The 24,571-nt window shown below is 45.8% G+C and overlaps 1 long non-coding RNA gene across 3 annotated transcripts; it reads left to right on the top strand.

Annotated features, from left to right (window-relative positions):
* Window positions 1-1,211: 1,211 nt before the first annotated feature.
* Window positions 1,212-19,901, top strand: LOC140896851 (uncharacterized). Of its 3 annotated transcripts, none has more exons than XR_012154621.2 (3): window positions 1,212-1,291; window positions 15,787-15,861; window positions 18,914-19,900. It is a non-coding gene; the product is annotated as an uncharacterized LOC140896851 (long non-coding RNA). The 3 variants fall into 3 exon arrangements; XR_012154624.2 differs by lacking the exon at window positions 1,212-1,291 and adding an exon at window positions 5,068-5,814; XR_013634519.1 differs by lacking the exon at window positions 1,212-1,291 and adding an exon at window positions 14,315-14,810 and having other exon boundaries at window positions 18,914-19,901.
* The last annotated feature ends 4,670 nt before the right edge of the window (window positions 19,902-24,571 follow it).

The raw sequence follows: 24,571 nt of genomic DNA, 5'->3' as shown, positions 1-24,571 counted from the left end.
CTGAATACGGTAGATACAATTTCTATTTAGCAGTTTCAAGGGTCACCTTTTTTAAAAAAAAATAGTTTCTAGAACTGGATAACAAGGAGTGTTTCAGAAAGTGATTTTTTTAAAAAACTTCAGATAGGAAATTAACGTTTAAACAATCAACAGAGGCGATTTAGCAATACTTCCTCCTGAAGGGACAGATGCCAACGATATTATAGGGCAAAAAGAAACGATTTCTGGACTTGTGATATAACCGCTTCCCCGTCCTCCCCCCCAAGATTTCCCAGGTATTTATTGGACCTTTCTGCGTGCTGCACACAATTTTAATTCCTTTCGAAATCCGTGCATGTAACTTTCTTTCAGAGTGATTGAGCGTGAGTGACTCGAGAGTTCTTGAAAATGTCCAAACATTGTTTTTAATTCAAAGCCTGAGATACATAAGTGCAATATTTTATCTATATTTTATAAAAACAATAACCCCGAAATCCAATCAGCAGCTCATGATGCTAGTTATGCCTTCCCAATGTGCCTGGGGCGGGGGGGGGGAGAATCAAACTACAATGCCCTCTCTTTATTGATAATACCAAATAAATATCTATAGAAAAAGCTTTCTCCAGTGCAGAAGCATGGTGAAATGAGAAATAATATTAGTTAATTGGAAAATTACCCAGCTATTTGATGGACTAATCTTTCCCGAAAGAGGAAATTCTTGACGTGAGAATGCTGCCTGGGTGTGTGAAATAACGTGCGGATCAAAGTGAGGGGTTTTTTTTATGATGATTATATTTTAAATTTGTAAATCAAGGGACAAGCGGGAGGGAGAGAGGGAGGGAGGGGGGGAAAGGAGAGCTTCTGGCATTCTTCACTTCAGATGCTTGAATGTTTCAAAGTTGCTGCGGTGCCGTTAGCTGACGGCTATTGTGTGTGTTTAAGACTGGGGTGGGGGGGTGAGGAGGGGACTTTGACCCCCTGTTGGTGTGGATTTGCTGTCCAGAGACCGTTAGAAACCGGCAGAATGAATTGAATTGAATGCGATTGTAATGCACAAGGCCCTCCTCCTTTCTCGAGGAGCTGGGAGGCCAGGAAAGCAGCCCGGAGGAGAGCAAGCAGCTTTCTTACACGAAGGAAGATGCTTTGCAAATCAGTGAATTGTATATTTCGAGGGGGCGGGTTAATTTTTTTTATTATTATTATTGTTACTATTCCAGATCTGGAGGGGGGGGGGGGGGAAGATCAGCAACCAAGAAGACCAAAAAGACCGAGGACACACGTGGTAGAGAAGTCTGAATCCAAAACCTCTTTTGTAAGTGTGATTACTTTCTAAGAAAGCTTTAAGTTATTCTTTTAAATTAACCACTGAAAAGATCAGTCTCTACTGAAAGCTTTTCTATGCCGCTAGATTATTTGTGCCTAAACGAGAGGCCAGGGATTTATAACCCCCCCCCCCCCTCTATTTCCTTTACTTTTTGAAACAGAACAAGGCCTGGTTTAAAAATATATTCTTGTTTTACTTGTGGGTCGGTTCATAGCGACCGATTCTGGGGGTGGAGGGTCGATACCTTGTATTCGATACCTGGGCCAAGTTCCGATGGCAAAAGAGATGCTTGTTAGTGACTTAATCAGCAGAAGTGGGAAAGAGGGGGCCTTTCTGAAAGCAACGCGCTTCTCTGATCACTGGCATCGCCTGATTTCTCTGCAGTGTATGTGCGTGCGTGTATATGTCTATGCATATACAAAAACACACACACGGTTTAGGGGTGATCGTATGTTGTGAGAGGCTACTATAGATTTCGGGGTATATTTTTAATATGGTCGCTATGCATTGCAGAGTTAACGTCTGGAAAGTGATAGCAGGTTTCTTGTCTCTAGGATCTCTTTGTTCGGGGACCAGTAGGTGGTATGTTTAAAGAGAGACAGAGGGAAAGAAAGAAAGAAAGAAAATGGCCCTTTGCAAGTCATCTGACTGTTTTCTTCCGGAACACAGAACTGCTGCATTAGAGATTAGGGAAGGGATGTTCTTAAAACAAAATGTCTAGCTGGAAGTGCTACTGAAATAGCCCCAAACCCTACACATCTTTTAAAGCCTCTCATACAGGAGGTTGAAAAGGGCGGGCGGGGGGGAAAGAGAGAGAGAGAGAGAGAGTCGATTTAATAGCAAACTTCAGAGGGGCTAAACCATTGGTGTGGCTTATTTTAAAGCGAAGGAAAATCATGCCACCATCATGCCAACTAGGAAAGTTTTTCCTCTTTGCAGCCTGACACTGCTCCGTTACAACAGAAGCTCTCTTTGCCTTAGGAGGAGGTTAAAAATACCACATCCATGCTGGGGCCTCCAGGCTTACAACTCCAGAGTCGCTAGGAACATTTAGAAAGGCAGCAGGGACCCTCTGTGCATGGATGACAGGCCGACCCTCCCCCACCCGAACAGATACAGGGGGTGGTCACTTCGCTTATTAAGAAAGTTTATTTTTAAGGCAGTCTGTACGTATAAGATTTCGCTGATCAGGATTCGAAGGAAAGGAAAGAAATCTCTATTCAGTAGGGGGAAAAATTCTCCATTATTCCTGACTGTTCTATTCAAATACACCTGGAGGTAAATTGTACGTTTTAAGTCAAACTGGCACTATTATGGGGGGGGGGGGGTAATAGGACGGGAGGACAGGATGAAGGGGCACCGATTCTGAATACCAGGGAGGTGACTGATGTGAAGGGGGGGGGGGGGGGAAGAGAACCTATTTCATTCAACACCATGGACAGCGAACCCTTAGCCGGCAATGGAACCAGAGGACTGGAGCTCACCTTTCTTTTCAGCACCTTTCCCCTGCAGAACAAGACCTGGTCTCTGTGCTCGAATTCCTTATGATAACGTGAGACGGGGAGGGGAAAGGAATAAATGTGGGACCCCAAGCCCAGCTGAAGGGGAATGCACAACAAAAATGGAAGACCGAGAGTTTGAGAATATGATCATTGTTTTCCAGACGGAAGGAGATCTCCTTGGTTTTCACTCCGTTGCCATTAGCTGCTCTGTATTAAAAGCCCAGCAAGGTGTAGGCATCGGAGACAGGTATTTCTGGAATGCCACCTGGGAACTAAAAGGGCAGTTCTAGCTAAATAGAAATGTCATTCTATTGGAAAACCATTCTGGTGGTTGGACCCCAATACACAAAGACAGAACTTTAATATTATCCAATCAAATAAGCCTAGATCAGGCAAAGCCACAACACCACCACCACCTTCCCCTCTTCAAAAATGCAAATCCTGGATTGGGTTGTGGAAAGAAAATTAATTCTGAATTGTGCTGAAGCTGGGCATCGTGTTGATGGCAAATGCTTGAGAAAAGAGCTCCCTCGCGCAGGTTACATTTCCTGAGATTTTTCAACCTAAATCCACCAGGTACAGACTCGCGGTCATGTAGCTTCTCGTGGACATAAATAAGTCGATGCATAATAAACTGAAATGAACCAGGAGGGGGAAAAGTATCTTCAGAAGATGGAAAAACGATGCTCCAAGAGCAAACATTCCTCTTGCAGCGTAACAAACAATGCATTTTCGCCGATCTAATACACATGCCATGCACTGTGTGTTATATAATAGAAAGGAAGTCACCCACACACAATATGAAGGTGCGCGAGTGTTCGTACTATGGGCCTTAAGCCTTGAAGACGATATTTCACATAGCTGTCGAGCATTTCTGGTGGCTACTTTATTATATACCCCTAGTAGATACTCTGTCGTGAGATTCTGTTTTATACTGCCTTGAATCGTTTTTTCCCCCAATTGTGTCTCTGGGTTTGCCTGTCAGAGGCCCGCTATCAGAAACAACAACAAAGGCCCCGAACAATTGGCTTGATCTAGTGGGAACAAAATGTATATATATAGTTTACAGTTCTACTGTACTAACAGCCCCACCATGTAATTGCTCCCCCAGCAATGGCAACGTGGAGACTCTCAGAACTGGCACAAAAATGATTTCCATCCGAATCGGAGTCCAGCTCCCACATAGGCATGTAAAATGTCTGTGTCCATCTAAATCCTGCTAGAATCAAATCAAATCACAGTCTTAAACCATTCTAAGAACAGAACGCAGCGTTTTGCTAGCCACAGAAGGTTATTAGAGCGGAAGATAACCCACAAATCTGCACTTTCCACCTAAAAATCCTTACGGGGGGGGGGGGGGAATGTAGAAGTGGTTCGCCATATTTTCTAAGGATAAGACTAAAGTACAATAAGACGTGTTAGAACAGTTCTAAAATACTCATCTCTGATCTGTATATAGAATTATTTAATAAAATAATAATAATAATAAAAGCAATCTCCCCTGAGCGAAAGGACGCGGGCTCTTAAAAACATGGCATGGCACTGGGGGTAGGGGGTAGCCTGGTGAAAGAGGTTTCTAGGTAGAAGGCATTCCGTCACGACTTAAAAACAAAACACACCAAATAAATGTGTTAAAACCATGTATTTATAGCTAGCGTTTCCTTATAAGAGAGCCCTATTTTCTGGGGATGGTTTAAAGAAGAACCAGCATTCGGTGAAATAAATGAAGGGCATTTGATGGCAGCAGGAATTCTATATGCATTGAATTCTACATTGTCCCTCTTGGTGGGCTTTTAAACCCAATGCCACTCTTTCGGTTTATTATTTAGAAATGATCTATAAGGAACTCCTTCCCTTCCAAGCTAAGCCATTCTTAGCTCCTGTGACTTCCGTGATTATGTAACTTTAAGAAGCTTGGTCACAAGGAACAAAAACACATGTAAATAGGGAATCCGTTTATTTTAAAAGTGTGACTTTAAACACATTCTCTCTTCCTGGAAGGGGAAAGAGAATAATTCCTTTACAATTTTCTCAAGTCTGGTTTTTGGTTTGGTTTTGTTTTAAATGACATCCATGTCAGCTTTAAGGAAAATTATTGCGGATGTCTTTTGAGGTAGGAAATATAAGTGTAGGCTATACAGTCCTCCCCTCCCCCTCCTGCCTGTGTTTAAAAAAAAAACCAAACAACCGCGACAGAAAATATAAAGCTTCTCTGATTAACAGTTTAGGTGCAGATCCCAATGTACAACGTCTGCGTGTCCCTAGGAGGACTAGATTCTCTCGCCCTGTAGCGCAGCCATGGATGCAGCTACAAGCTGCAAGCACTCAAAGCTTAAACACTGTTTTCTGAAAGCCCCAGCACCCAGGCTGAGAGGAAGGTGGGGATGGGCTGGGAACAGAGTCTCTCGAATGTTACTCCCATAGTTTCAAGGACATCTTGCTGATGAGGATTTGGTTAATGGAGGAGAACTTATGTCCTCGCGGTGACGTCATTGGGTCCCAATGTAATCCTCTTGTGCCGAACCCAATCGGCAGATGTGCTGAGAGCCTGGACGGAGGCAAGAAGCGCTAATCCTTTAGACTGGATGAGATCAGCTGAAACAGCCAGGACTAGACCCAAAAACCCCTCTGCTAGGAAGATCAAGAGAAAAGGGATAAATTGAGCGAGACGCCTCATAACCCCTTTAAAGAGCTCTGGAGAAGAGCAGGAGGATGGAAAGATGCGTGGGGCACCCGTACAAGTTCATCTGGCTTTTTCCAAGCCGAGCGGGAGCCTGGTTTTCACTCCGATGAGGTCTTTCTTCATTGTTCCAGGGGGGAGGAAGAGAGAGAAAGAAAGAGAAAGAAAAGGTCTAAAATTCAAAAGATAATGAGAGACTAGGCGCTTTTCTTATTCATCTCTAGCCTGCATACACACAACGAACACGCTGAACCACGGGAGGGCGTCCGCACTGGATCTGAGAAAGCAGGCAGAGTTTCAGCCACAGAGGGCTGCTTCCATTGGAATGGGTAAATCTGCTTAAAGCTAGTCTTGCCGGTGCTGTAATTATGGGGTTTAGGCGACAATGGTGGGAGAACATCCCAGCTCGATTGCTAACTTGGAAGAGCGTCAGGATTTTTTTCCCCTTCCTTCCTCTTTTGTAAGCGTCCTTCATGGGCTTTATCATTATTAGGGGTTTTTTTTTGGGGGGGGGAGGACGACAAGGAGGGGGATGGAGGGAATTCAGCAGCAAGATCTATAGAAAGAAATCGTCCTAAATTAATAAAGTGCTTTTAACTCCGATGGCCAGCAACGAAATCGCTTTAGTCATGGTCACTCTCTTTCCATCCTTAATACAGATAAGCAAAAAAAAAAAAAAAAAAAAACAACCCCCCCCAAAAAAACACCCCAAAGCCTGGAGCTATTATTGTGATCAGCCGCTGTGGATTGCCAATGCGCCTCTAAGCTATTTCGGTTTCCCTTCTAAAGAAGAGAAATCAGCTCATTTGCATTTTGAGCGGCTTAAGAGACACACGAGGATGATGATGATTTGAAAGTAGAAGACGGGGGGGAAAAGACGCCCAGCACTTTGACTGGACCGGTAACTCTAGAGAAATAGACCTGTCCCTTGACATGATGGATCTGTTACGCTTAATTCAGGTCTGCCTTACTATTAGAAGGTGGCCAACAGTTTCCAGAGTGGCTGTTCTCTGTTAAGAACTTATCCTTTTAAATACCGTATAGGCTGTTCCAGAAATTATACCGTACAGAGGGTTTGCATTATATAAGTGGTTTATATGGCTATTATATAGGATTTCATTGCAATTTCATTGATTGTGTAGGCGGTGTATAGGATAGGGTTTGGCGTAGAGGTTTGTATAGGGGTTTACTGTACAGGCTTCGGATCTATAGGGTTTGTAATTGTAGAGAGGTTTATTCTAGCGGGTAGAGTGCAGAGATATTTTACATTGGACATGGGGGTTCATTGCACGGGGGTGGGGGTTTCTTCCCTAGGGTTTGTTTTTATATTGTCCGGTTTTTTATATTTTATACCGTGTTGGGGAGGGTGTGTGTTGTGTGTGTGTGTGTGGGGGGTCTCTCTCCTCTCGGAGGTTCAGAGAACCCCTGTTCTCTCCCGCTCCGGAGGGGAGCCGTGTGCGCGTGTTGTCGAGAGGGGGGCACCCGAGCGGACCAGCAGCGCTCCGCGCGGAAGACGCGCTTGTGCTTTGGTCTCTCCCTGCCCTGCTGCCGCCGAGCCCCTCTCTGCGTGTTCACAGCGGACCTTGATTTAATGTCCATACAATTAAGGCACGCGGTGAATGCCAAGAGAGGAGCCTCACAGCTTCATTTTAATGAGAATGGGGGACACAAACCCTCTAATTACACTTAACAGCAGCCACGGAGCGATCTATGGAGCATCCTCGGCCTTTTGACAAATCGGAGCAACAATGGGCTCCAGCGTCTTGCAGGGCAGCTGTCTCTTTACATTAAAAGTGGCAGGGGGGCGAAGCAGGCCCCTCCTGAATATGCAGAGGTTTAGGGGCTCCTGGCTCACAAAGGGAAAGGGCAGGACAATGCAGGGGGAGCTAAGGAGGGGAGAGCCAGGAAGACAATGCAGGAGGGTTGCTATTATTATGGGGGGTTTAGATGTCCTTGCAACCCCCACGCTGGTAACTTTGCCTCCCTCGAGACGTTTGCAATGAATGGAGAGATCGGAGGGGGCACAGAAAGGGAGTTGCAAGAGCTGTTAGTGAGAAAGAAACCCGCCAAAGGTTCAGGGAAGCGGTGCTGGGCATTGCTCAATGTCACTTGAAACAAGGATTGCACTGAGTAAGAGGAGCAAGATTTCGTTCTGTTTTAGAGGCAAAGCCCTCAGCTTGGACTTAATGTCCGAAAAGCGTCGCTTGTATTCTATATAGGTAACCCACTTCGAATGGGGGAGGAAGGGAAATACAGATGTCCAAAGCACTTTAATTCCGTTTTCTGGGGTGAACCGAATCACGTTCCAAATCTAAGAACAAGTGGCAAAGTGGGTTGGAATAAAGAGTTCAGCTTCTCTCGTGGTTCCTGGATTAATCATTGCAATAATCCTAATAAACTCCTTTTTTTCAAATGCCAGACGAAAGAATTTTGTTCTTCCTTTCTTCTTCTTGTTGTTGAACGTCAAGTCTTTATGCAGCAGGTTCAAAGGAGCAGTGCTGCGATTTAAAGAGGTTACATAGTTTATTTAAATATTTTGAAACCACCACAGCTCCTTTAGTTGCTGCTTTAATAGTTTATTTACAACAATATTGAAATGCACATTGCTTAGTTTTGTAAATAAAATTCGTGCGTCTGTGTCTTTTTTTTTAAGTTATAGAATACTACGCAATAGCCATAAGAGGATTTGGGGTGTTATTTTAAAGAGTTTAGATTTTAGAACCAAGAATTATTGTTACGAATGCAGTTTAGTTACGCAGAAAGTTTCTAGGTATTTATGCATCTCTAACATGGCTATTCTACAATAGAATATATATATATATATATATATATATATATATATATATATATATATATATATATATATATATATAAACGAGTAATTCTGTATTTCTAGATATGTGCATGTAAGTTACATTACGTTTATATATAGGGTGCATATATAATCATGCATACAAAGGTGTTGATATAGGTATCTATGCAATTTATATCAATATGATTGTGAGAATGTAAAAAAAAGCTGAAGTTCCTCATTTGTCTAATTTTTCACCATCTTTGTCATGGCATTTTAAAAAGAGTCTCCTCATACCCCCTTACTTTTTAAAATTCATTAAATTGCTGGTCTAAAAACCTAGCAGAAAATTGTATTTCCAGGGGCTGCAGAAGAGCCCCCGCATAGCGCCATCTGCTGCTCCCTCTGTTGTATGGCAAGTAAGGCCCGCGGTCCAACCGGGCTGTAAATCGCTGCCGTTTGGAAGGCGAGATGCGTAATTCGCAGGGCTGTGGGCCAGGCTGAATGCCGCGGCCACCCCGGTTGGTTGTTTCTATGTTAATTAACTTTGTGCCGCAGGGTCTCTCAGATCATCAAGACACAGCGGACCGAATCCCGACTTGCCGAGGCCAACTCCCAACCCTACGGGAGCTGGCCCCCAGGCACGTGCCTGGAGGGAGAGACATGCACACGAAGACACGGGGGACAGAGGCATCCCCAAAGGTGTAACTTGGGACCCAGCGCATGGAGGGTGGGGTCTGGGCCCGTTGTAAAGAAACGCAACGAGGGGAGTGGCAGGAGGCTATTTGCCTGGTTTAGGAGTCTCTCTCCTCCCCCCCCCCCCCCCGCCCGCCCAAATTACATTACATTGTTTTGTTTAATTTCACCTTCCCTCCGGGAGAGTGGGTGTATCCCCCTGCCTGTCAGGGGGAGCGGGGCAGGGAAAGCAAAGGGGAAGTCTCCCAGCTGCTTGGCGTTGGGAAGGTCGGTGGTCTCTCGAGCTGTTTGGGCTGTTCCCCCAGCAGGAGTCTGCGACGCTGGGGAAAGACAGAGGCGACGGTCCCTGTGCGATGCCCACGTGTCTACACTCAGCAGCATCAAGACCAACCAACCCAGCCTCAAACCCCCCACCCCCCTCCTCCATCCCTGTGGACTCTGACCTTGGTGGATTCCTCTAGCACGGCGCCCCCAGATGCTGTGAATTACCGCGCACATCAACTGCGCTCCGCGCAATCTGTGCTCAAGGAGGGGCGCGTGGCTAAATAGAGTCTGGGAAAAGGGAGAGAGATCACCAGGACAAACGGACCCCCGTGGATCTCTCTCTCTCTGCCCCCCCCCCAGCAGACCAGGCCTGGAGAGGGGAGCAGACTGGCCTTTTGTCCCCCCGGCCCACCTCCTTCAGGCGCTGCAAAACGGGGGTTTGGGCAGATCTGGATCTCGTCGCACCTAGTATCGGGCAAGCGCCCCCCCCAAGTCTATGGAGTCACCGCGGGGCAAGGCCCGCGTGTGCGAGCTCAGAACGGGCCCGTGTCAGGGAAGGGGGGTTCGCCGGTCTGTGGACACGCTCGGGCAGCCAGCGCTCTGGTCCGGCTGGACCCGCTGGGCCGTCCCTGCTGCGGGTCCCTCCACGGGGCGGGTTTCGTTCCCAGAGCGGAGCCGGGGGAGCCCGGCCGCAGCCAGCAGGCTGGGGTTGGCGCGGCGGAGAGCGGTCAGAGGGCGTCCAGCCCGCGGGCCTGCCCTGCTCCCCGATTCCCTGGGCTGCTGGCTGGAGGGGCCGAGTGAGGGGGCGGCACTAGCTGGGGTGCAAGGGGCCGGTTGCCTGCCCGGGGCTGGCCCGGAGAGCGCAGGGGGCGCTCCTGTCCCCTCCACTAGGCAGGTTCCCAGAACTCCAAGGGACCCCCACCAGCAGAGCCAGGCCGGATTTGAAGCAACCACCAACACTGCTCCGACAACATCCTTGTTGCTGTTAAGCAAAGGCCAGGTCTCCCCCCCGCGCACACACACACGGTCTCAGGCAGCACGTTCACACCACGACAACAGCGCCCCCAAACGCGCACAGGGGTTGCCCGACTAGCCCGGAGCTCGCTTTGCCGATTCGCTCTTGTTCCTTTCTGAAAGCCAGCTGCGGCAGCAGGGCAAAGAAAGCGGGTCCTGGCAATGCCCCCAGGTGACGCCACAGGCTCTGGGACAAACGTCTGGAGTTTTCCCCAGGGCCGGTCAGCTACAATCTGAAGCCAGACGGGAAGACACTTCAGTGGACAACGGAGAACCAAAATACCCCCTTCTTCGCTGGCCTTTGACACTAGCTGAAGAGTCAGGCGTTATCAGGGCCTGCTGGTCTCGAACAGCAGGATGGAGAACCTCCGGCAGCCCCAACAGACCCCCAATACAGAAATCACCTTAATCCCTGCACCACACACTGGCCCACGGCTCCTGCTCACAAAACGCCTGATCCAAACCCGCTCAAACAGACCTCCTCACCCCTACCATCTCTGACACAGGCCGGAGGCCTTGACCAACTCACCGGTAGTAAGTCCTGCAGAGAGGGGGCTCTAGCCTTCTCCCTGAAGGTGCAGTTGCCCCACTTCCTGGCAGAGTGGTTATGCCGAAGAGATGCCACCAGCCCAAGGAGGCAGAAAATGCATCTTCCCCCCCCATACCACCCAAGGGCCCACAGCTGGTTCAGAGCCAGAGACCGCTCTCCCATGCCAGGTGCTTCCCCAGGATTAGAGCCTCCCGCGTGGGGAGGATTGGCCCAGAACCTGCGAGCCTCCCACCTGAATCCTCTTTACCCCCATGAGTTAATCAGAAGCGGCTGTCACCGCTGTTTTGTCTTGGGAGCGGGGCCTCTGCCTTTACACTTGCCTCATTTCACCCGGGCGCTCTAGCGGCTGGCGCCCAGCCTTGACTCCGCTGCTCCCAAGCCCGGCACAGCCCGGACCTCACTGGAGCCCATCTACAGCAGCTGAGGACGTGGGGCCGTGTGGACCAAGGAGCAACCACGAACGCCCTTTCCTCTCCCCTAGCTCGTCCGTTGCCCCAGCAGGTTAGACGCTGCAGGTCAATTAAAGCCGTCCCCCACGCAGATATTATTCATAGAGGAAGAAGGAGCGGAGGCTGACCCGGATTTATTCCTAGCCCCCGAGCCTTGGTTCCATTTTACAGATGGGTCCATCCAGAAGGAGGCAAAGGCCCAGATCCTCAAAAGGTATTTAGGTGCCTGACTGTGGGAGTTAGGTAACGGAATACTCTTTAGGAGCTGGGCCAAACGACTTACCCAAGATCACAGGGCAAGCCAGTGCCAGCGAAGAGAGAAGAATTTCTAGCCCCGAGCTAAACACAGCCCCCTGCTGTTCGGGCTTGGTTGGATTGAAGCCAGTAGCAAACCTGGCACTTGATTCAATAGCCCGGGATTGGGCCGTGCATGTTGAAATCCCCACAAACGGCATGATACCTTCTTATTTCCCCTCCCTGGGTCTGTCCCAGAGCCCGAGGTCCATTTCCTTTGTGCAGCACCCCACAAGTTCCTTGTTCCCAGTGACCCACTACTGCACAGAGAATCTGTCCTCTCTGATTTCCCCCTTCACCCGAAACAAACATTAGCCTGTTTGCAAATCCGTGGGGGGAGGTTAAAAGTCTTTACAGTAAAACACTCACATGAAAGTGGACACAGGGATCTACACAATTTCTCCCCCGCCCCGGTGTGGATCTGCTTTAGCCAAAGCCCTTCTGTAAAGACAAAGGAGGCCCACTGATTTAGTGTGTTGTACCTGATGCCGCACACAAAGTGGACAGAGCGTTCCCAACATCTCGTCTCCTCCTGCACCAGCTCTTTGTCTCAGCGGCCAGGTCTTTTCCATAAACTGCCCTGCGCCTGCAATAGCTCGACAGCGCCCTCTTGTGTCCAAACCTGAACCGAGACCGTAGCTGGGGCCTAAAAACGACCGCAGTGGACAGAAAAGATGGGGCTGTCTATAAAAGTAGGAGCTAAAGCCCCAAGGATTGCCATTGATTCATCTCAATCACCAGGATTGCCTGGTGTGAGAGGGGGAAGAAGCCTGGAAGCTTCGGACACATCCCCCATGGTAATGCTAATGAGATAGAGAAAGGTGCAACAGCATGCTCAGGGGATTCCCAGTTGCAACCAGTAAATACAGGACCCACTCAAGCTGTTGGAGTGCTAAAGTTTTACTGCTGAACTTCTAGGTTTTGATCTGTACACACGCAATTCATGCTTGGAAATCAGGGTCTTTGTTTATTACTTTCACCTTCAGCTGGTTTCATGCTCCATACAGAAAATACACAACCCAGCACTGCCCTAAGATTCTGATGATAATGAAGATGACATGGAAAAAGAGGACAATTTATGACAGGGAATCCTTTCCCCCAACATTTCCAGCCTTGCTTTATTTCTCCAGGAAGTCATATTTTGAGGGGAGGAGGCGCAATCAGCCACTACTGTATTAATATTATTTATCTGTTGTCCAAGTAGCACCCAGAGACTCCAGCTGAGATCAGGACCCATTGTGCTGGCTTCTGCACAGATGCATAGTAAGAAACAGAGTAGTTCACTATCTGAAAAGACAAGGGTCATACCATTTTTAAAGATGGGAAGGGTTAAGGATGTCTAGCAAACCAGGGAATTGAACCCCCATTCAACTCCAGTGCCTTAACTCCATGTCCAGCCTTCTCACCAGTGGGAACAATTCCTTGACTCAGTCTGTAATGAGGGAAGAAAAAGACCTCACCCACTAACCCGACTGAGGAGAGAAGTGTGAAAGCAGTATTAATGGAGATGTCCTCTTCTCAAACTGCTGCACAGTGTTTTGATTGAATGTCCAAGACAGCCCCCTCCAGAGAAGCAGGTAACTCCCCAGGGGGCCTGGGAAAGTTTGTGTAGGCCAACAACAGAGGACCAGCACTGGGGGTGGGGAGGGGTGGGAATAAACACACTCTTATCAGAGGGGTAGCCATGTTAGTCTGTGTCCACAAAAACAACGAAGAGTCCGGTGGCACCTTAAAGACTAACAGATTTATTTGGGCATAAGCTTTTGTGGGTAAAAAACCCACTTCTTCAGACACACTCTTGTTACCCTAGCTGGAATGTGAGCTGACTTTGCAATTCATGTATCAATTTTTCCCCATATGGCCCGTGACTCCTGACTCCTGATTGGAGGACACAGAGATATCCTAATGCATTGGCAGCAAATAAATCTCATCTAAGCCTTGTTCAGCCCAAGCAAACCTTTCGAGTTACTTGGTGCCTAGAAGAGAGCAAGGGTCCTTACTTACCCAGGGTACATATTGGCCCTCAATACCATAGGATCTAAGCACCTTCTAAATCTTCAATACATTTACACACAAAATCCCCTGTGAGGTAGGAAAGTGCTGTTATTTCTGTTTATCTGACGGGGAACTGGGGCCTGGCCAGACTAAGCATCTCGCCCACTGTCTCGCAGGAAGTCTGTAGCAGAGCAGCAAACTGAACCCCGTTGCCGGCTAGCACCCTAAGCACTGGGCCATCTCTTTACTATGATTTGCTGGACTCTTCACAACCACCAGTAAATGTTTCATGCCCATGCCCTAGTCCAAAATTGTAGCTGAGCAGGGAGAGAAGAGGTCTATACATAGGGCTTGAATGTCTTCTAACCTGTGCTGATGTAAATCAGGAGTTACTCCCCTGATACCAATGGAGTTACATCCATGTGAACCTGATGCACGCTGGAGGGGAATAAGGCCCACACAGTGTAAAACAAGCAAGAAACAGGACAAGAGGTAGTTTAGGATGTTTAACCATGAAGACATCATCAGTGATATTTGTCCCCAAGGCCTTTCCCAGCCATTTTCTGAAATAGCAGAGGATCCATTTTAATAACTTCTCTCCTCCCTTAGGAAATGGTCCATCTGTCTAGAGACAGAAGCCCTACATATGTACACACATGCTACTAACTGATGAGGGTGATGAATAAACTTCCCCTATAGGCCAATTATTCCTTTATTGACCAAAACAGTTTGTTAATGGGAGGTGGCAGCTTGCATGGGGAATGGGCAGGGGGCAGAGGGGTCCACAAGACCATCTCTTAATGGAAGTTCAGTCAACATATTTTGAAAAGCCTGAGCACCCTCGTATTCATACAAAGTGAAGGCCAAACTCTGCTTGCCTCACTCACTGTCCCTTTGAACTTCTCAGTCTATATAGTCATGCTAATAGGCCCAAACCAAGAAAGAGAACACATTTCTCTTAAACCAGCCCCAGAATGAAGACGCAAGTGCATTACCAGGAGGACATCAAGTCTCTACCACAGCCGTGTCCCTGCACCTTCTGCCCCACCAAACTGCCATTTGTCTTAACCTCCCAACAGATATTCTCACAGGCCTGTTCTGTATTATTAAAGAACATAAGATATGAAGGAAAGCATGTTGGCTTAGTCGACCCATTGTGCATATGGTCAAAAGTATGCAGAGAAGGACGGTGTAACTGTCCCCTCTCTTCTTCCTCTTCTCTCAAGGAGGAGGTCAAGTGGTCTCAGAGAAGCCAGGGATGGAAGAAGTTCAGTAAGTAGCTCTGTTCCAGTCAAAAGGCCTGGACATTAGCATTCCACCTGCCCCACAGAGAGGGAAAAAGTCTTTTACAGGAAATCACTGGTGTTCAAGAGAATTCACCCTGTAGAGTCTGTAGTTTGTTTAAACTGGGCTTTCAGATGTTTTCCGGTGGGAGGGGAGTCGATTATTGTGACATTATGTAACTTTTGGGAATATACCATCAGTAACTACAGAACTGCGCTGTATTTGAAAGTAGATCTCGTGTTGTTTTGATAGCTATTGTGTGAGTACTAGGATGATATGTTTAATGCAAGAATAATTTTCACAGGACTGCTCAGAACCCTGTAGTTAGTCCCTACAGTGCCAATTGCTTAGTGGGAGCATGCTGTGTAAAGAGAGTCAATACAGTTTTAAAATAAAATGGAAAGAAGGGACAATTACAAAACTGATTCATACATGGAGGGGACTCAAACACCAAATCACTAACAAGGAAAACAGAGCGGGAAATCAGTCCCTGGAAAGAGCCACAGATGACCACACGAGGGCACTACTCTGCCTCTGTTACGTCTCCTGGAGTTTTATTTTATAGGCTATGCCAGAAACTGGAAACAGACATCAAGAGGGCTCTGCTGCAGACAGTGCTTTGGATGCTGATACATTATTGCTGGGGTTTCAAAGAAAAAGCAGAGGAGACATTGTTTAAAGCTCCCAGGTGGTGTCTGTCAGTTAGCCGCCAGTAAATGATTCAGTACCCTTGACCTATTCAGACGCTGAGCCATGGATTTGGTTTTGAGACGGTGGCTTGAATTGGGCTTCACTGTGAGTTGGGGATGCGATCAGAAGTGACCTAATGCTGCTTCCTTTCCCTAGTCCAGTTTCACTCTCTCTGTGGAGTAAATCTACAGAATGAAGCCCGTGAGTGGCACATAATGCAGGATTCATTCCTCCTCAGCACTTGCTTCCCTGATTTTCCTGTCCTCTATTCCAGTCTGACTTTACTTTCGAAACCCTTTGGAGTTTGGCAGGACAAGTAGCCACTGCCTCCCTGTGATCTACTAACAAGGTATTTATTGATACAGCAAGAAAGCTACAGATTTCATTTGACTCCATTCTTCCTTCATCACAGAACAAACACCTTATCACCCTGATTCTCCATTGCCTCGCAGTGCTTTACACAGGTGTAAACGACTGCACAAGCAGCAAGGGAGTGGAGAATCAGGCCCCAGGAAGGAACCAGCACAAATCTTTAAATGGAGAGAAACTCCTTGTGCTTTCCATAAGGTGGCGCTCATTCTCCATTTGATTGGGGAGCAGCGTGAGCTTTCTGCAAAGAAAGGAGCTACCTGAACAAGATGCAAAGATACTTTGCTTGAGTCTGGCGATGTGATTCTTTGTTTTTATGTGTTTATGAACCAGATATGTAAAAATAAAAATAAAAACACATGTGTACCCAGAGAGCAGCTCAGGACAAGAGACCAAGGCCCAGATCCTCAAAGATATGTAGGCCCTTAATTCCTATCCATTTTAATGGAAGTTAAGTGTCTAAATAACTTTAAGGATCTGTTTCAGAGTAACAGCCGTGTTAGTCTGTATTCGCAAAAAGAAAAGGAGTACTTGTGGCACCTTAGAGACTAACCAATTTATTTGAGCATGCTCAAATAAATTGGTTAGTCTCTAAGGTGCCACAAGTACTCCTTTTCTTTTTAAGGATCTGTGTCTTCTGTAGGTTGCCATGCCCATGTGGTATGTCTTACAGATGGTAATGTTCTGTGCCAAGCTCCATGGAGCCACTAAATAATAGTCAAGAAAACATGTCTTGAAATCACAGTAGCACAATGTGAATTTTAACCCAAGCCACATGCCCTTCCCATCTGTTTACAGTCTGGTATAATGGAAAAACAGAGACAGAGAGGCACTTTCACACCCCAGTGACTAAACTTAGGCACCTGAATCCATATTTAAGCCCCTACACATGCTGCTTGATTTTCAAATGCCCTAAGATCCCATGTCTCCTTCTGACAGGTGCTCAGCAGCTCTGTAAACCCTTTATTTAGGGGCCTAAATATAGAACTAGTTGACTAACTTTTAAGCATCCAGGTGTGGACATATTTGATCAGAAGCTTAACTGTGTAATAGAAGGAAGCAAATCAGTGTCTGAACAACTCTGAGACAAGAAGCTCTTTGCACAGAGGTAAAGGACTCCCTCTTTGCAGCTGCATATTGACTTTCCCTTGGGCTCCCTGCACTCTGCTCATGTCCATTATAATCACCCTCTTTAATGCCCACTTCCCTAGAACAAGCTTGGCTCTACGAATGCCTAATGAAAAGGAGGAAAGTGAGATATGTAAAACAGCTCACACTGTTAAAACAAAAGCTTTGCAATGGCAGCTTGTGTTGCTGATTTCTAATTTACTGAAATACTCTCAGCAATAAAGTCTGTCAGTTACTTAAGGAACAGACCCCTTCATTAGGATCTACCACTGGATAATTGATAGTCAAAAACATAATGGATGTAATGGATGTCAAGGGAAACCACCAGGCAGTAATGTCTGCAATGATAGGATAATTGAACCTTTTTTTTAAATGCACCAATACTTAAAAAAAATTATTCTAACACACAAAGAGCAGAATGACATTTTATCTCTTAATTTGAATTGCATGGAATAGGCTGTTGCCACAGGTCCCCTGCTGAGGCAAAAAACCAGACATTGATCCAGCGATAATGTTCCCTCACAATGATTTCATTTTTATTAGGCCAGATGACTGATGTAGATGTAATCCTCTGCTCTGATTCACGCTGCTGCAGCTACAGTGTATGGTGGCTCACTGTAGCGTTATGGACTGGCTGTAGAGACTAGGATCCAGATTCTTAGCTGGTGTAAATCGAGTTCCCTCGATTTCAAAGGAACTACCTTGATTTGCACCAACTGATTTCAGTGGAGCCGTGTCGACTTACACATGCTGCAGGTCTGACCCTGGTCCACTTTAGGAAATGACCCCGACTGTAGCCAGTTGGAAGAAGAGCAGTGCAGCTATTCAAATAAAATTTTTGGAAAGAAGTGTTTATTAATAAAGTCCTATGTAGGGCCCTTTGATGACCCTCAGTACCACAGTATCTGAGAACGCCACAAACTTTAATATGTTTATCTTCACCACGCGCCTGTGAGGTAAATAAGTAGTACTATCCCCATTGTACAGTGTGGGAGCTGAAATACAGTGAGATTCAGGCCCAGATCCTCCAAGGTATTCAGGCTCCTATTGATTTCATACTAGCCACTCGGAGACCTGGCTGTCCTTGTCAGCCTGCAGGCAGTTCCCCTCCCCTATCCCCCAAAAAAGTCCAGTGTTACTCTTCTCTTGTTTACCACACAAGGTTTGAACACAGCACTTGGGTTATTCCAGTGGGAGCTAGGCTTCAAAATACCTTGGAGGATCTGGGCCTGAGTGAGTTGCCCAAGGTCACACATGAGATGAACAAGAAAATGAACTAAAGTTTCCAAGTCGCAGGCTAGCGCCCTAACCGCCCCTTCAGCTAATCAGAAAATTGGTTTTTGACTGGCTAAAGTTTCAGGTTTTAACTGTTTTCAGTGAGTAATAACCCTCCACCTAGAAACCTGATTGGCTGTCATAGATTTTATTATGATAATGTTTAGCATTTATGGAGAATTTTTCATGCTCAGAGTTGTGGACAAACATTAACTGAACTTCACAAGAGCCATGTGAGCTAAGTCTATTGTGAGATCACTCAGTGACAAATGACAAGAGAGGGGGCAGAACTGAATGAGTTGCTGAATGGCTCCAAAAGGGACTGCTCCTAATGACATCTAGTAAGACATTCCCACTAGAAATTGCTTATCTAGGGATGGATTTTCAAAAGATTACAGCACCCAGAAGTTCCCATTGCTCTCTACAGGGGGAGTACCCATTTTTCTTAGTGGGAGCTGTTGGGTGGTGAGCAATTTTGAAAAAACCGTGACCTCTAATATTTAATGAATATTAGCTTTGGCTGATTAATGGGGCATGAAGAAGAGAGACAGTGTTAATAAATTATTCAGATTCCAGATGATGGTTTGGTGCATTATTCACTACTTATTTTTTTTACTTTTTGTCTTGAGGTTTAAAAAGGTTAGATCCTCCAATCAAGGAGAAGAAACAACATCTTGGGACTCGGATTGCGAACTCCCATTGGCCATCCTACCCCACAAATTGCAAAAAGTGGAAGTTGAATAGTTCACGAACACCACTCAGAATGAAAGTTGTTCTCAAATCTGTTTGCCAAACTCCTACAAATAAGAGACACATTTACAGAGATCACAAATGATGCCAAGAGCTGAAAAACAGGGCTACATTTATCAGACCATGCACTCATTATCTATCTGGCCATCTCTATTTTAATACACACAAGACTCAGATAAGTAACACATAAAGACCAACTGGAACAGAAAACTCCAGAAGGGAAAGCTCCTTCGAAATATCTCTGATGTTCCCAGAAAACTGAATATGCACCTAAAATTGCCAAGATTTTGCAGATAAAATTTTTTTTTTTTCATCACCGTGTTAAAGACTTTGGCATTCATTTCTGGCAGCAACATCTGAACAGTGTTCTTTCTATCAGCTTACATCAGCCATTAGCTGCATTTTGTATGTATGCAAACAAGTACCAGGTACCATGCCTTCTTACATAAAAGCATTTGTCCTAACTCTGCTTTGACATTGATTTCCGTGTTCTTTCAATCCTTTTTGGCAGAGCTGCTGTCACAGTCTCTCACTAAACGTCAACTCAGCACCTTCTGCTGCTCTTATCATTGACACGTGCAGGTTCTGAGACGGGGTGACAATAGAACAGCAAGTGACAAACCAAGTATCATGGGACAAGAAGAAAGGGCACGTTACCCACAGGCAAGTTGGAGAGCTTTTCCAGATGGGATTTCACTGGTCTATAATAAATGTTCCAGTCATAAAAGGGGAGAGTCTCCGTGCTTAAAGAAACACAGGAATAAACAGTGACCAAAGCAAAAAGAGAAAGAAAAACGTAGCTCTTTGGTGCAATTAAAGAAAAAATACTGCATGTAACACACCGTTGCTTCTCCTTAGCTAGGTGGCATGAACAGACTCTGCTTCTAGAAAACTGGTTGTTGCATAGGTGTGTGTCCACGTAGTGGCAGCTATTTGAATCCTATTTTATTTTTTAAAAAAATAATTAAATGTTCTGACCTGAGAGCCTGAAGCCTTCTGTCTTCGGAGAAGGTACTTTATGAGAACAGTGCAGCCCTCACTTCCCACTGCAGCCTGCCAATAGGCTCAACCCTGAATTGGAGGGGCCATTTCAAGGCTTTAGAGTCAGAGCTGGTTGGAAAATGGCAATTATTTTTCCACAAGAAATTTCCATTTTTTAAAAATTTTGTCCAAATTTCAAATGAATATATATATATATATATATATATATATAGTTTAATGACGTCCCACCCCAACTAAAGACATTTTTCCCATTCAATTTTTGGTCTCCAAAAACTGGTTTTGGTTAAACAAAATTGATGAAAACTTTCAAGTTTTTTGGCCAAAAATTCAGAATTTCATTTAAAATGAAAATTTTCCACAAAATGTTTCATTTTTGATGAAATGCCATTTTTGGTCAAAATTTTTTTTCATTTAAAAATGTTTTGACCAGCACTAGTCAGTGGATAGTTTTCTCTGTGCCTTGTTAGTTCTTGGAAGCTAAGTAAGGCTTTGTCTTCCCAGCTAACAAAGGTGTGTTTTTATGTTGGGGTAACTAATGCATGTGAACAATCCTGAGGTAAAAACACAGTGATGACAAGTTTACCATAGGGGAAATTAGGCAAGGTGAACAATGAGTGAGGGGATAGTGCTGACCTCACTTAGTTTACCTCACAGTAAACATGTAATCACTGTGTTTTTACCTCAGGATTGTTCACATGCGTCAGTTACCCCAACATAAAAACACACCTTTGTTAGCAGTGAAGACAGGGCCTAACGCTAGCTGTGACATGGAGACCTGCCTAAGAGAAAGTGACCAGAGCTTGCCAAGCTCATTTTATGCAGACCAGGGAATGGACAGATGATAGCGCTTTGTTCTAGTCTGCACCTAGGTTTTGTACCAGTATAACTATTTTGGATAGAGATGTGATGATTTTTTTTTTTAACCCATATTGGCTATGTCTACATGATGAGCTCAGGCAGCGATCCCCATAGACAAACTCACGCTAAACACAGTAGCATAGGTGTGGTAGCAGGGGCAGCTGTAACATGTGCTAACAGCCCTGGAGTTCAGGTGGGTTTGTACTCAGGGAGGCGACCACAGTACCATCATTGCCCATGTTACCGCAGCTAGCTCAACCGAGAGCTAGCACAAATATGCCTATGGCAGCTGGGAATCACACCTCTAGCTCCTAGCGTTGACACACAGTTATAGTACAACCCCTAGAGCGGATGCAGTTATACTGGTATAAATGTGCCTTCTATGTAGCATTTCCCCGGCCCCATACAGGAATACTGACGTAGTTAGAGAAGTACAACTCCTGTGCAAAGACGAGGCCAAGGTCTAGTGTATAACCACTGAGTCAAGCTTGATTTAAGTTACTGATTTAGATAGCTACCTATAGAATATCCCATAATTCTGTGGTTAGTGCACTTGCCTGGGATGCCAAAGACCAAGATTCAATTCCCCCCCTCTCTGCCAGAGGGGGAGAAAGGATTTGACCAGGGGGCTCCCCACCTCCCAGAAGAATCCTCTTACCACTGAGCTATGGGATAGTCTGATGTGGCAGTCCTCAATCTCTCTTGTTGAAGATGTTCCACTGTGAATAACGCATAAAAGAGTAGGGGGAGCGGACTCAGGGTCTTCCACCTCTCGGGTGTGTGCCCTAAGCACTGAACTATAGAATCATTCACATTCTCTCTCCCTCTGTCTCAGGCCCAGTGACACAGAGGAAGTCATTGGGTGAGAGAGACACTGTAGTCCAGTAAAAGGAAAAGGAGGACTTGTGGCACTTTAGAGACTAACAAATTTATTTGAGCATAAGCTTTCGTCAACTACAGCTCACTTCATCGGATGCTCCGATGAAGTGAGCTGTAGCTCACGAGAAAGCTTATGCTCAGATAAATTTGTTAGTCTCTAAGGTGCCACAAGTCCTCCTTTTCTTTTTGCAGATACAGACTAACACAGCTGCTACTCTGAACCTGTAGTCCAGTGGTTTCATTATTTATCCCTAGTGGAACAGCTTCAGCAGGAGAGATTGAGGGCATCCCCCATCAGAATATCCCAAAGCTCACTCTCCTGAGAAGGGTTCAAATAATTTCTCCCTCTTGGGCAGAGAAGGGGGAATTGACCCTGGGTCTCTCGCATCCCAGTTGAGTGCTCTAACCACTGGTATAAAAGTTATAACCCACCTGACTCCAGGAGGCATTCAAAGATGACCGACTCTCCACATTCATCGTATAGGGAGCCTGGATGCCTAACTCGGCTTTGTGGATTGCCGTGCTGTTAGGCACTATGATGCTCAGTGTTGCAACGCCAAAGTCCCTTTGTGGATCCCCCCTGCGCCCTCCCCTCCCCCACAGCTAGAAACAAACAACTAAGGCAGTGGGCTTATACTGTCAGAGCCCAAATGCAAAACTTCATTAAATTGAATCACCTTGCCGCTAAATTCAGGTGAAGCCCTTGAAGATGGGAAAGTCACTGACATAGAAATGACTGAAAAGGTTCTAGAGATGCCATAGGAAATTACAGGCCAATTAGTTTCAATGTCATCTGTGGGGGAAGTGTTAGATAGCGTTTAAGGGATCAAATGTGAAAGCACAGTAAGGAGGGTTGATGCCGTTTGGGGGAAGGAAGGCTGTGTGGCTAATTTTATGGAGCAAGAGCAGTCCGAGTGAGCAAAACGGGCATCGCCTATTTAGACGTGGAGAGAACACTGGACAAGGCTCCACGGAGAAGGTTAATGATCAAGGTGGGGAGTCCCAGAAAAAATGAATGGCTTAATGGCTTAATGCACGGGAAATTGGCCAAAAGCAAAGGAACAAGTGGGAAGGTATTAATGGAACCTTTATATGTCAGAAGGAGATTGTTACCGGGGTTCCTGTAATGGACCAACACAGCCAGCTCACCTGGCACAGAACAAAACCCTGCAGGGTTAGATTGTGAGTGACTGAGCTCCCTAGGACAGGGAGCAGTCATTTTAGATCTGAAGCACCATGACTTCCCGTCCCTGGCCTTGTATAAACATGGCTCTCAACAGTTTCATGCACAGCTGTTGGATTTTTGCATTTGTTTTGTACTGTATCTCCCCCATTGTTCTGTTCTAATACATTTTTTTAAAGCGCTTTTCAGAACCAATAGCAGTACAAACAAAGGCAACTGCACACAAGTGATAGGGGGCTCGATCCTGTTCCCAGTCACTTCCCCTATCATTTTGCCACTGACTTCAAATGGGACAGATTGAAGGCTGTCAGGTGGTAAGACTGGCTAAACACGCCTAGATTGTCAGGGGTGCAGAGTGTGTGCATCTCACTGGGACTTGAGGCTGAGATTTTTCCCAGAGCTGCCTAAGTGATACAGAGCCCCAGTCCCCTACTCAGTGTTGATGGTGCTGGCTGTTATTTTTAATGCCTGGATAGTTTCATGTTAAGGCTACGTCAACGGGGTACGGGCAGGAGACATTTGAAATGATGTTCATTTTATTATCATGGAACCTGATTTTCATAAACTCAAGCTAATCAAATTGATACACAAATGTAGGTTCCAATGCATGTCTAATTTGCACACGCAGTTACTAGGGCTTAGCATAAAGCAGGTGGCCATTGACTAAATTGGGCCACTTGCAACTGTTCGCTTTGTGCACATACTGCAATTGCATGCATAAATTAGGCACATAAATGCATGTATTCCAGGATATTTCACTTACTAGGACAAAGAACTACTCTGTGTTGCTCTTTGAGCCCATGATCTAGCTGCAGAGCCATATTCATGAGACATTATGATACAAATAGTGGACCTTCTGAGCTCTATACATACCTATAGGCTAACATTTTCAAAAGCAATGAGATGCCCAACATAAGTCACTGTGAAGAGAATGGTTTCAGAGTAACAGCCATGTTAGTCTGTATTCGCAAAAAGAAAAGGAGGACTTGTGGCACCTTAGAGACTAACCAATTTATTTGAGCATAAGCTTTCGTGAGCTACAGCTCACTTCATCGGATGCATACTGTGGAAAGTGTAGAAGATCTTTTTATATACACACAAAGCATGAAAAAATACCTCCTCCCACCCCACTCTCCTGCTGCTAATAGCTTATCTAAAGTGGTCACTCTCCTTACAATGTGTATGATAATCAAGTTGGGCCATTTCCAGCACAAATCCAGGTTTTTTCACCCCCCGCACACCACCCCCACACAAACCCTCACAAACCCAGCAGGACAGTGGGTTTGTGGGGGGGGGGGTGTGAGAAAACCTGGATTTGTGCTGGAAATGGCCCAACTTGATTATCATACACATTGTAAGGAGAGTGACCACTTTAGATAAGCTATTACCAGCAGGAGAGTGGGGTGGGAGGAAGTATTTTTTCATGCTTTGTGTGTATATAAAAAGATCTTCTACACTTTCCACAGTATGCATCCAATGAAGTGAGCTGTAGCTCACGAAAGCTTATGCTCAAATAAATTGGTTAGTCTCTAAGGTGCCACAAGTCCTCCTTTTCTTTTTGTGAAGAGAATGTTGTAAATTGGAGAGGGTTCAGAGAAGAGTCACAAGAATGATT

Source organism: Lepidochelys kempii, chromosome 13 (assembly GCF_965140285.1).
Source record: "Lepidochelys kempii isolate rLepKem1 chromosome 13, rLepKem1.hap1, whole genome shotgun sequence".
NCBI classification, from domain to species: domain Eukaryota; kingdom Metazoa; phylum Chordata; order Testudines; family Cheloniidae; genus Lepidochelys; species Lepidochelys kempii.
Note: the sequence above shows the minus strand (reverse complement) of the source record. Positions and strands in the feature narration are given on the sequence as shown.